This window comes from Gopherus flavomarginatus, chromosome 5, assembly GCF_025201925.1.
Source record: "Gopherus flavomarginatus isolate rGopFla2 chromosome 5, rGopFla2.mat.asm, whole genome shotgun sequence".
Classification (NCBI taxonomy): domain Eukaryota; kingdom Metazoa; phylum Chordata; order Testudines; family Testudinidae; genus Gopherus; species Gopherus flavomarginatus.
Genome location: NC_066621.1, coordinates 16,422,473 through 16,435,140, shown reverse-complemented (window position 1 = coordinate 16,435,140; position 12,668 = coordinate 16,422,473). Strand labels below are relative to the sequence as shown.

Below are 12,668 nucleotides of genomic sequence, written 5' to 3'. Positions count from 1 at the left end.
CTGGACCATTCGGTAAACTGGGAACATGCAAATAATATGGCTAAATGTAAACATATGCACCTAAGAACAAAGAATGTAGGATCCTATTCTGGGAAGCAGTAAGATTTGGAGGTCATGGTAGGTAATCAGGTCATCTCAATGTGATCCTGCGGCCAAAAGAGCTAAGGTGCTGTTGGGATGTATCGACAGGGGAATCTCAAGTAGGAGCAGAGAGGTTATTTTACCTCTATATTTGGCACTGGTGGTGTGACTGCTGCTGCAAGACTGTGTCTTATTCTGGTGCTTACAATTCAAGAAGATGTTGATAAACTCAAGAGGGTTCAGACAAGCCCTGAGAATGATGAAAAGATTGGAAAACCTGCCTTATAGTGAAAGACTCAAAGAGCTCAATCTATTTCGCTTACCAAAGAGAAGGTTAAGAGGCGACTTGATTAGTCTAAAAGTATCTACATGGGGAACAAATATTTGACAATGGGCTCTTCAGTCTAGCACAGAAAAGTGCAACATGATCCAACGGCTGGAAATTGAAGCTAGACAAATTCAGAGTGGAAATAAGACATTTTTAACAGTGAGGGTAATTAACCACTCGAACAATTTACCAAGGATCGTGGTGAATTTTTCCATCACTGACCATTTTTAATCAAGATGGGATGTTTTTCAAAATAGCTGTTCTAGGAATCATTTTGGGGAAGTTCTATGGGCTGTTATGCAGGAGGTGAGACTAGATGATCACAATGGTCCCTTCTGGTCTTGGAATCCATGAACGCTCACGTTAAGGGGTCAAGGGTGTAAGTGTTTGCAGGATCTGTTGTTTAGATGGTAAGCTATAGTAAACATACTGTTCTCTTGCTATGTGTGCATGCAGTGCTTAGCACAACAGGGCCCTGATCTTGGCGGGAGCTCCTAGGTGCTATTGGAATCCAAATAATTAATAACAATAAAATAGAAATCCAAAGAGAGATCTGCAAACGTACTTTCAAGTCTGCTGTTGAGCACATTGTAACCTTTTCTTTTCAAAACATACACCCACGACTGCGAGCTGAAGTGATGTGTGAAGTGCAGTGATTTATCTGTGAAACACCTACAAGGGGAGGGAAGCCAAGCAATGGGCTTACGGTTGCTGCAGCAAGGTAAATAGTGAGTCATAATGCACTGGAATAATAATACAAATCACAAGAAACAGAGGGGCGAGAGCCAGAAAGGATGGTCTGTTGGTTAAGGTGCTAGCCAGAGATCTGGGTTCACTTCTCTCCTCTGACATTGATTCCTGCATGACCTTGGGCATGTCACTCAGTCTTTCTGGGCATCAGTTAATAATAGCACTACCCTGCCTCACAGAGGTGTTGTGAGGATAAATAGACATAGTGGACATGCTCAGATACTATCGGTAGGTAGATATATGGTGGCAGGCGACCAGAAAGTAATTGACTCGAGGATAAAAATCAATGATCTTTTTTTAAATCAGAAAAATTGGATTTTTTTATTTAAATCAGATTTTTTTGATAAAATGTTTTTTGAGGAAAAAACCTGTCTAAAGATAGTTTTATAGCTCAAAGATCTCTCATCATGGAATAGGGATTATAAATTCTATTTCTTTAGTATGAGACAATAAATTCATGTAGTGTTTAAGAAAATTTTTGTAAGTGAGTTCCAGTAGTTCATGGGTTAGGGACCCAATCTTATGGGGTTCCAGGGGCTTCTGTATAGATTATTTAGGTTAATCTTTCTATCTACCCCATGGGACTCAGTCCTTAGTCTAGAAGATACCATCAGAGATGCTTAGTTTTGCAGTTCTCAAACTGTGGATTTGTGTCTCCAGAGATAACATGCGTGTTAACAGCAAAAATGTTTTAAAATAAATAAATAACATACAAAGGTGAGAAATAACAGACCTCAACCCTACTGTCCCTCTGCAAATTTGCGTACACAGAGTCAATCCCGTACCTCTCTCTAAAAGTGCAAAATTTCAAAAAGTTCAATGAATAGAAGATTGTTGGGGGCGGAATAGAACTGGACAAGGAGAAGTCTGGAGATAAATGTGAGAAGCGAGGGACATATGCTTGTTTTGTTAAAATATTATGTTTGCTTTTGAAGAAAACAATCAGGGACGGCTCCAGGCACCAGCTCAGCAAGCAGGTGCTTGGGGTGGCCAAGAGGAAGGGGCCGCACATCCGGCTCTTTGGCGACAATTCGGCGGCGGGTCCCTCGGTCCCTCTCGGAGGGAAGGACCTGCCACTGAATTGCCGCCGAAGAATGAAGCAGAGCGGTGGAACTGCCGCCGATTGCAGCTTTTTTTTTTTTTTTTTTTTTTTTTTTTTTTTGCTGCTTGGGGCGGCAAAACCCCTGGAGCTGGCCCTGAAAACAATCCAGAATACTTAACGTTGTTGTTTTAGTTAAATAAAACAATTTAAATGTTTGTCTGGTGATGTTCTCCTCCTAATACAGCATGGCAAGAAAATCCTCCAAATATTAACGATTAACCTGTTGAACTGGAGATAGTTCACCTCCCAATGACTTCATAAATATCTGCTTCAATTACCTTTGGTAAATGAAATAACCAAACAATCGTTCATTTTCTGATATAGCTGTAAAACTAATCTGAAAAGTTTTCAAAATAAATCACTGTTTAAAAATGTATAGCATGTATCTTCTAAAAATGAAACCTACATCTATCTCTGAATTGTGAAGAATATGCATTAACGTTATAACAACCAACAAGAATGCACTTTTATGTTGAAAACCATGATTAAATCGAGTCTTCCTGACTAGTGATTTAAATTATGATTTAAATCAAATCCACCCTGCATTGACTATTTAAAGAATGGGAGCAGCTAGTTTAGAACCCATCATTTTGTATGTTCAGTTGGAATTATGTTTTCCAGTGTATGCTACTTTGATCTTATCAACATTATATTTAATCTGTTTTGTTACTCTTTTGTGAGATCCCTTTAGAAGTCTTGAATTATTTTGTAACCTCTGCAAACTTTGCTACTTTATTGTTTTTCCCCTGTTCCACATTCATAATGAATGTGGAACAACATGGGGTCTGGGGGACCCTGCTGTTTACCTCTCTCCATTGTGAAAACTGACCATTTATTCCTATTATTTCCTATATTTTAACCAGTTATTTACCTATGAGAGGAGCTTTCCTCTTATCCCATGACTACTTAGTTAGCTTAAGTGCTATTAGTGTGGAATCTTGTTAAAGACTTTCTGAAAGTCCAAGTACACTATCAACTAGATCACACTTATCCATGTGCTGCTTGACACTCTCAGAGAATGGTAATAGATTGGTGAGGCATGATTTCCCTTTACAAAAGCCATGTTCACTCTTCCCCAACATATTGTGTTCATCTATGTCTGATAATTCTGTTCTGGACTATAGTTTGAACCAATTTGCCTAGTACTGAAGTTAGATTTTCCAGGCTGTAACTTCCAAGATTGCCTCTGGAGCCTCTTTTAAAAATTGGCATCACATTGGCTATTCTCTGGTACGAATTTATTATTTTGCATGGAGCAGTTTTCAGATCAACAGGATCATCTCCATAATTAGGAAGCAGGAGGATTTGGTATATACATTTTGGACTACTTGTCTCCTACTGTTTGCAACTCAATTTTTTGGCTGGGGCATGAAATCTCAAGAGTGAAACCGACTCGAAAAAAGTGAAACTGATCAGCCTACTTTTCACTGTCCAACCTGAGTGAAAACACAACCCAAACCATCACCAATAACAAACGATTGCCCCTATCTTGCAATGACCTCTGCACAGGCGAAGCTCCCCTGCACTAATGTCATGGCGGGCTCTGGGCCCCAGATGCTTAATTTCTTCCCATTTTACTACTCCAGGCCCTAATCCTGATATCTAATCCACATGGGTGAAGCCCTGGGCAGGGGCCCTCTACCATGATTCATAATGGAATATTTACTAACCCAGGGGAAATTAGGTAGAAATGTCTTTTTAATGTTTTTCAGTAAACTGACAGGGTGCATGCATTTTTCTCCTGCTTTTACTAAGTTTGTAAAGATAGGAGGCCTGGCAAGAGATGGCAGGGAAGAAAGGAGCAGTGTAGCGTGTCCCCCCCTTAAAGATTAAGAAAGCTTTCTGCAACACCCAGCGCTACCATAAACCCCACAACCCTCCCCCAGCACTGATCTCCCCACCGGTTTCCTGCTCAGAAGCACACATGGATTTATTAAAGGGGTGGGTGGGGGGACTCTCGGAGAAGGAAGATCTGCCTTTTGCCTCTCCCCCTTAAAAAAGCAAAGCCGAGAACCCGCAACAGCGGGGCTGGGACTGTGTCTTGTGAAGCCACCTTAAGAGACTTCCTCCTCCTCTCTGGGATGGGGTGAGGCTGGCTGGGCTAGGCAGCAGCGTTGCCATGACAAGCATTTTCTTAAGAGAGCGCTGCTCGTGCAGGGCTCGCTCAGTTTGCAAAGGGCTGGCTCTGAAAACGGGGAGAAGAGAAAAACCAAACCCAAGCCTCCCCCCCCGACCCATCTGCTGATTAGCTTCGGTGCAGCGAGCGGTGTGGGCTTGCTGCTTTTTTTGTTTTCTTCTTAAAGACCTTCAGCGTTAAAGGACATTGGTCTCTTTCCAGCTTCCTGCTTCCCTCCAAACTTTGGGAAGAGCAAAATCAAGCGCAGAGGGGGAGTGGAAAAGGAAGGGCAGGGGGTGGAAAAGCAAATCCAGGAGTTTGGGGATTTTTTTAACCCCTTCTCGTCCATGGAAATCCAGGGGGGTTTCCCCGCCCGTGGAAGGCTGGATTACTGGAGGCGGAGGGAAAGCAGCGAGAGCAGCCGCAGCCTATGAATTGATTCAGTCGTGCAAAGCCGTTGCATGGCCGCTTCCCCCGCCAGCAGCCTGCTCTTCGCCAGACTGAAGTGCCCCGACTTGGAGCAGCGGGGCGGGCGGTAATCCTCGGGCTGGAGGAACCTGGCCTCCCAGGAGCACGGTAAGTGGTTTTTCCTGTTGTGCTGGCAGCCTTTAGCCTCTGCCAGTCCCCTTCCACCATGCACGGAGCTGCTGTTCCACGCAGGGGCAGGGGCAGGGGCTGGGATTTCTCTCTGGGGGGGAAGGTGGCTGCCTGGCTTCCTCTCTGGCCGAGGAGCAGGCACAGAATGGAAAACTGTTGCAAACATATTTTCCGTGTCTGTTTCTGTCTGCTCTGGTGCTAGTTGTCCGTAGAGCGAAAGGAGGCAGAAGAGAGACTATCACCCGGGGAGGCTGGAAAGCAGAGTTGTGTGTCTGTCTCAGCTCTCTCAAAGCGCTGGTTGCAGCAACACGAACAGTTTTTGGTTTTTTTTGCGGGGGGAGGAAATTCCTTTCTCCACGGAAATCCAAGCCGGTGACTCGCCCTGCCATGCTTGCAAAAACAGCCCCTGGGAGCCCTTGGGAGTTTGCAAGTTATAATTAGCTGTGGAAAATTCAGGGAGTTCCCTTAAGTGGAGCTCGCTCTAAAACCGAGAGAGAAGCACTGTTGTCTGGGGGGAGGGGGAGGGCTTCTAGGAGAAGGTATCCGGGGAGCGGGGAAGGAAATATTTGTAAAAATGGAAAGTGTTGTGCTGGTATGTGTTTAATCAGGCTTAGGAGGGTGACAGGGCTGGTTACTGGCGGGGTTGGTTGACGTCTTTATCAGACGCAGGGGGGCTGGGACAATTTTTATAGAGGGGGGGCCTGAGAGCCATTGAACCCAACTGTAAACCCTGGATGTAATGGAAACCACAAACCACTTCAATCAGGGCGTGCGGTAGCAGCCCCAGCGCCTAGGATCAGGGGAACTTTCAGTTTTATGGAGGAGGGCTGGGGCCCATAAGGCAGAAGCCTCTGGTCCCGATGAGTTGTTTTTTGGCAGGTTGGGGGGAACTTTTCCCCTGGCTCCCGATCTGATCAGCTGATGCAGCAGTATTTTCTTGTGCATTTTTCATCCTCAATTTTTCTATCTTCCTTCCTTCTACCTGCCAATGTGTCTTGCACTAAGAGCCTCTTACTGAAAAGGGCAGGGAGGTGGTAGTGGAGCTAACTTCAGGCCAGCATGGAAGATTTCTCAAAGGAGAACTAGGCGCTGGAAGAGTGTTGGGAGCTAGCGAGCCTGCCCCTATGAAATAACCCATAGCTTAGACAGGGAAACAGGCAGTGTGTAATTCTGCTTACCTGCATGCGGGTGCCTGCCTGGCTGTAGCAGACTACAAGTTCCCTGGGGCAGGGGCTGTCTCTGGCTGTGTGCAGTGGAAGCCTGAACCTGACTGGGGCTTCTGGGCACTATGGTATATAAATAAGGGGGCGGGGGGTCCGTCCATCATCCTCGGCGCTAGCACCGTGACATGCTGCTTTATTGGTTGGGAGCACAATGCCGGGTCTGTCACCCCTACCATTGAGCCTGGCTTAATCTGAAAGGGGGAGCTCACTGCCCTGCCTCTCCTAACCCCCACCCACTGGGAGGGCTGCCAGGCACATGGGGAAAGTGCAAGCTAATTGGGTGGGGTGTGGGAGTATGGGGTCAGAGAAACATTTTGCTACCCCTAAGGGACCCACCAGTGTCTAGTCTATAGGGGGATTTGCCAGGGAAGCAACAGGACACAGTGGTCTGGCTGGGATGCTGTGCTGGGAGCACATGTTCCCAGGGCTCTCCTGCTGCTAGGGAGGGTGTCATCTGGTTTTGCCACTGCAGAGTTCATTCATCAGAGAGATGACTGGGGGCACTATGGAGGGCGGGGGTTGCCCTCCCTGTTCGCACATGATCCTGCTGTGTCGCAGCCTGGCATGCTGTGGTGCAGCAGGTGGGATGGGGGATGCTTTTAAGGAACAAAACAGGTCAGGGGAAGTGGGCTCAGCCAGGAGCCAGCAGGTTGCCCCACATCTTAGCAAGAGACATTGGGGGGTGGGAGCAGCTCCTGGGGGTGCAATGATGACAGGCATGAGGACAGGATGGAATGGGTGGAGGGAGAGGCTGTTGCCTCCATCCCGCCAAAGCCAAGGAGGAATTGCACACTGTGGGGTACAGAGATGAGGGGCAGAACAGGCCAGCTCAGGCCACTGAACTGGCTCAGCCTGATTTCCAACAGGTGCCAAGATCTGGCTTAGCTGTCCTTTCAGAAGGGTGGGGTGCCTCCTCCTTGCTCCCCTCAGATCTCCAATAGGGGGCCATGGGCAGGGTTCCATCCCAGGGGGACACCAGCAATGACTATGGGGAGAGAGTATGGGGCCTATGCTGGCAGCAGAGCTAAACTATTCCTGGTGCGGGGTGGGACATGGCCAGAGGTGGCTTCAGGAGGCACACCTCTCCTTTATGCCACTCAATGGAGAGGATCCCACGCTTGCAGCAGGATGCTCCAGGGCCCCTGGGCTGGCTGGGTTCAAGCCCTGCAGTCTGACCCCACTGATCCATTGTGCTGGAGTGGGTGGGCAAGGAATTGAAGGCGCCTCCCCCCTGGCCTGCAGCACCCAGGCAATCCTGGTTGACTCTCCGCCAGCCTCGTGGCAGGTGGGAAGGAAGAAAACTCCAGCCGGCGAGACTCCCGTCTGTTACTACACTTCTCCTTGGGAAAGCTGCAGTCATACACCTCCCTCCAGCTGCTGCTGCTGCTTGGTGTCTGGGTGGGTCTCATTGCCCTTGGGGTCACAGGGAGCATCACCATCTGGATTCCCCCAGTCCCTCTGTTGCTCAGGAGGGGTCACCCATATGTCTTGTCTGGGGTGGCTGGCTGCATGCAGCTGCAGGATAGATAGATTCATTAGACTGGCATGGGATGGGCTGTGTACATCTTTCCCCTCTGGAGTGCTGATCATGAGCAGTCTGGCTTCAGGCGCCGGTGAGAAGAGGTTCTCGGGATCTCTCGGCTGGGTGATGCTGACCCATGTGGAATGGAACCATCGGCACTGTTGGGGAAGGGCTGAAATAGCTGTGGGGCGGGGGCTGCAGGTTGGGGTTGAGGTGCACTGTCTGGCAGGGCTGTGTGGGAGTCCAGGACTGAAATAGTGGGGGGAAGAGGGCGGAGGGAAGTGTGCTGTGTGGCAGCAAGCATTGAGATGCCCTGGTAGGGCTGTGTGAGCACTCAGCTATGGAACAGGCAGGGATGTCACAAGTGTATTGGGAGAACCAAGCTGGAGCAGCACAGGACAGAAATGCAGGTGAGTGAGTGGATGAGCTGGTCCTGGACTAGCACGATGTGTTTCAGGGTGGGATTGTGGTGCATTGGCAGCGCTATATGGGCGCAGTTTGCTCCATGCTATGCCTGGCTCTATCGCTCCCTCCCTCCTGTCTCTTCCCATCCATCAGATCAAATTAAAATAAAAAAACAAGCAAATAAAGCAGCAGGAAAAGCAGGATTGCAGCCCACATGGCCGGCAGACAAATGACTGAGAATAAGTACTCTTCCGGCTCTTATCTCTCCCCTCTCTGCCCCAGCACCCTTTTTGCTTCTTGGTCCTGTGCTCTGTAGGTTTGGAGCATTCTTCTGTCACACTGAGCATCTGGTTTGAATCTGCATGCTTTGTGGATTGGTTCTTCTTGTTACACAGCTGGGAGGAATGTGCAGCAGGAGCAAGGCCCCCTGTGCTCAGTTCACAGGCTCACTAACCTGCCCCAACCCTTGCTTTTCAGTTGAGGGTGATGCTGAGGGTCTCCCTGCAGCTCAAAGAATTAGAGGGAGCTTCTGTGGGGGAGGTTGAAATCTGGGTGGTCCCTCCCTGCTTGGCAGAGGCAAATTCTGACCAGAACTGAAAGTAAAGGGGAAGGGTGTGGGAGCTGGTACAATGGATTATTGTCCTTGTGTCTCTGGGGCCCTGGGCTTGAATGGGGCTTAGATCATAAACAACATTAGTTTGCTAAAGTCGATGGGATTTTTGTCTGCAATGCAACACACCGCATTAGAGTATACCATGATTGTCAAGAGTCAGTGCTGGAGAGGAATTGCAGTGGGTGTGTGGGGCTACAGGCTGGGATTGAGGTAGATCACCAGAGCTTGGGACTGGAATAGTAGGGGGGATTGCAAGTCAGGCTTGAGGGGCGTGGGGAGCCTGGGGTTGGAACAGCAGTGTGGGAGGACTGGGTCACGCTCAAGATGCGTCGACTGAGTATTGGGGGGAGCCCAGGGCTGGAAAATGAATGGGGTGGAGGGTCAGGATGGCAGCCCATCAGCACAGCCAGGCAGGAGGACTGGAAGAGCAGGGCAGGAGCTGGGTGTGGTGGCAGTATTTTGCAGGCTGCCTCTGCTCTGCCTGGCTCCAATCAGTGCCCTCAATCCTTCACTTCTCTGAGCACTGAAATGCACCTAAATATTGAATGAGAGAGGCCGACAACCCCGCTGCCCTCACATCCCAGTCAGAAGCAGTGGCATGAAACTCTCTTCCAGTGCCAGCCACCAATGAGGTGCTGCTGTGACCTCTGACCTGGCTGCTGGGTGACTCCCCCAGGGAATTGCAAGGTAAGATACAGGAAAGGGACAATTTGGGTGTCGGGTGGGGGTGGGGGCAGGACTGCACCATCTCTGGGTCTTGGCTTGGGGGATGATTGTGGGTTTCTTTCTTTCTGCTGGCTTGTTGGAGGCGGTGCATAGGGAATCCTCTCAGCTCTTGTAGAGTGTCCGACAACCCCAGAGCCTTTCCTGAAACCGGTTGTGATGCTCCTTGACCCTTGCTGTGTTCACCATAGGACACCTCTCACCATGGTTTCTAGGTGTTGGTTTGTGGCAGGTAGAGGAACCCTTTTTTTGGATTCTCAGCAAATGAACAGCCCAGCTGTGCCAGGATTGGCATGAAAGGTGTCCGGTGGGGAAGGGGACTTCTGCCATCTGTGCAGGGCATGCTCCTGGCATGACTTGCCCAGAACTGAGCGGGGAAATGCCCTGCCAGGCTACTGCGCTCTGGGTGGAGTGGTGAGAGGCAGCAGACTGATCGCTTTGGAGATCAGTCTTCTGCATCCATGGAACAGTGGCAGGGTGAGCATCCCCTGGGCTCTGAGCTGGAGGCCCTGCCTCTCTCCCCGGGGCAGATGGGAGTTCCGTGTCCAGTCTGTTCAGCCAGTGATGCCCCTGCGGAGGCTGCAGTGTTGTGACATTGGCACCAGTCTGGCTAGATCTGCACTAATACCCCTGCTGGGAGCACTCCTGGGGGAAGGAGTGGGGGTGAGGGAGATCAGGGATGGGCCTTTGATGGCAGCAGGAAGGGGCAAGGGTTACTTGGTGATACTGAGAGCCAGACATATCTCCCCTTCCCACTCCAGACTAAACATGGGTCCTTCCAAGTGGGAATTCCCTGCTCTCTTAGTCTGTAAATCCAGGTGTCTGGCTGCAGATCTGCCTGTTGTCAGCATGCCCAGGGACTTGTCTGTCCCAGGCAACCCAGAGGTCCCACCAGGGCTATTCTTGTGGTAGCATTGGGAGTCCTAGTGCAGACAGGCCACTGGCGCCCAGCAGCACGTTAATCACTGGGTCCTTGAAACCGGCATGAAGCAGGTGGCTGAAGCTCCAGTGTCTGTTCTACACTAGCGCTCCCACTAGCAAAGGCAGAGGGAGATTTGAGTGGAGGAAGGACTCCTGTAGCTGCAGCAGAGGAGAGCGAAGCCAGCGTGCAGGAGAAGGCAGGGAGGGACTGTGCTATTGTCCTCTAAGTAGGAAGAAGTTGGGTGGAGCAGCTGCTGTGAATGGAGCTCACTCCTACTCTTCCTCCCCAGGAGTGCAATTCCCAGAGGCCCTAGGCTGCAGGGTTGCCTGCAGTAGATGAGCCTTCTCCACATTTTCTGTTGGCCTAGCTCCATGCACAGGAGCAGCTGCAGGCATCCTGATGGCTCTGTTCTTGAGTGACCAGGTAGCAAATGTGAAAAATCGGGATGGGGTGGGGGATAGTAGGCAGGACTGTCCCTACAAAATCACGACATCTGGTCACCCTACTTTGTGCCTGCCTTGTCCTCCCACCCACCTCTGCCTGTTTTGGATAGCTTGACTCGGGGGGCAGGGTCTGTTGTCTGTCCTTGTCTACAAAGCCCCTATCCCCTTGTGGGCCTGATTCCAAAAGTGGTACTCTTGTAGTGTACCTTGTAGTAACTCTGCCATCCAACCCACATGGAGCAGGTGGCCAGTGCACCAGCAGCTGCTAGCATAATATGTGCTTGCGTGTCCCCCAGTGCTGCAGTCACAGGTGGGGCTGACGTGGTGGTAACAGTACTGGGGAAATATAGCCTAGGCTAGGCCTGTTTGGTTTCTCCAGTGTCTGCCTTTTCCTCTTCCCACTGCTCACCTTGCATCTGAATGAGCGGTGGGAAGGGGGTGCTGTACATCTCTCTGGGGACCTGGAATGGGGACATGTTTAGAAGAGATGTATGGGCTGGCTGCATCTAATCCTGCTGTTTCCTAGGTAGGGCCTTTCTGCGTGAGCAATATCCTGAACTCAGCCATCAGTGTAGCAGCACTAGTCTTGGGGGCCCAAAGTGGTGATGAGGGTGTGCCAGGGTTTGCACTGAGTGGACTAGTCAGAAATTGTTACTCATAAAGACCCCCTGAATGCCATCATCTGCGCTAAGGGTCAGTACTGTTGCATGGACACCAGTTGCTGGCTCAGGGTTATCCCTGAGCATGACAAGACCTGTGTCTGCTTTAGTAGGAGGCAGGTTTCGAGGAGCAAAGCTTCTTTGACCCCATTTTCCTTTTGCTCCCCTGGGCTCCACAAGGCTGTTTCTCTTTACGCCAGTCAACTGCAAAATAAGATGTCTGGGAGGCCCCAGTACAACATGAGTTCTCTGGTTAACGTTGCAAAAGTGGGCCTAACAGTGTTTTCTCATCCATGCTCCAGCCCCAGGCTCTCCATAGCTGGAATGCTATTGGGGAGATGATTACATCCCATTTACTGAGCTGGTCTTGGCAGCACTGGGGAGCTTCTGTTTTGTAACGGCATCCCCCAGCAGGCTTGCCCAGTGATGTTCTTCCACTCCCTGTTGCTCCATTTTGTCTGATTTCCTCTGCACCCATCTGTCCTTCCTGCCTGTTCTCTCCTCCTTCTACTCTCCTGTCTCTTGTACATAGCTCTGGGAAGGGCCAGCCAGAACTGCAGCATGTCTGGACAAATGCTGCTCCTCCCAGCTGGGGAAGGCTGCCCTCCGCTCTTCCATGTACCTACATAGCTCTAGGAATGTTAGCTGCAGCGGGCAGGTTCAGATAAAGGAAGCCAGGGCTAAATCTCCTCGCAGGTTGCAGAGGAGAACCAACACAGTGGCCCAGCTATGCCGATTCTCTGCCCTGGGCGGATCTAGCAGTTCTGATCGAACTTGTTACCTGCTGCATCAACAAAGCCCTCAAGGTTGTTTTTATATGTAGGCAAGAGAAGCCACGTGGGAGGGAGCAGAGTGGCAAGGGATTGGTACCTGCTTGGTGAGTTTCCCCTGCTGGGAATTCGAAGGTAACTCCAAGTAATGGAACAGAGATCCCAGGACCAATGACAGGAAATTGCCATTTAAATACAATGAATGCACCCTTCTCTGGCTTTGGGAATTCCTGGACTGGGGGAAGAATTTCCTTCCCCATAGACCTCGCCACAGCCTGATACTTCTAATACAGGAGTACCTTGAGGCTCCAAGGGAGATTGCACAGCACCCAGTGCACTGGGCCCCAAACACATAAGCAAGAGACACTTCTGGCCCAATGAAAATCTGGTAGCCCAGGCTTCAATATGGGCTAG

General features: G+C 50.0%; 1 protein-coding gene across 5 annotated transcripts in view; it reads left to right on the top strand.

Moving 5' to 3' along the window:
* Positions 1-4,362: 4,362 nt before the first annotated feature.
* Positions 4,363-12,668, top strand: part of ATP2B4 (ATPase plasma membrane Ca2+ transporting 4) — a 105,762-nt gene continuing 97,456 nt past the window's right edge. For 2 of the 5 annotated variants that reach the window (XM_050956550.1, XM_050956549.1), the window contains exons 1-2: positions 4,367-4,953; positions 9,353-9,424. The gene's annotated coding sequence lies outside the window, so the exon portion shown is untranslated. Of the gene's footprint in view, positions 4,954-9,352; positions 9,425-12,668 lie in introns of all 5 variants that reach the window. The other 3 variants (XM_050956553.1, XM_050956554.1, XM_050956548.1) reach the window with 3 other exon arrangements.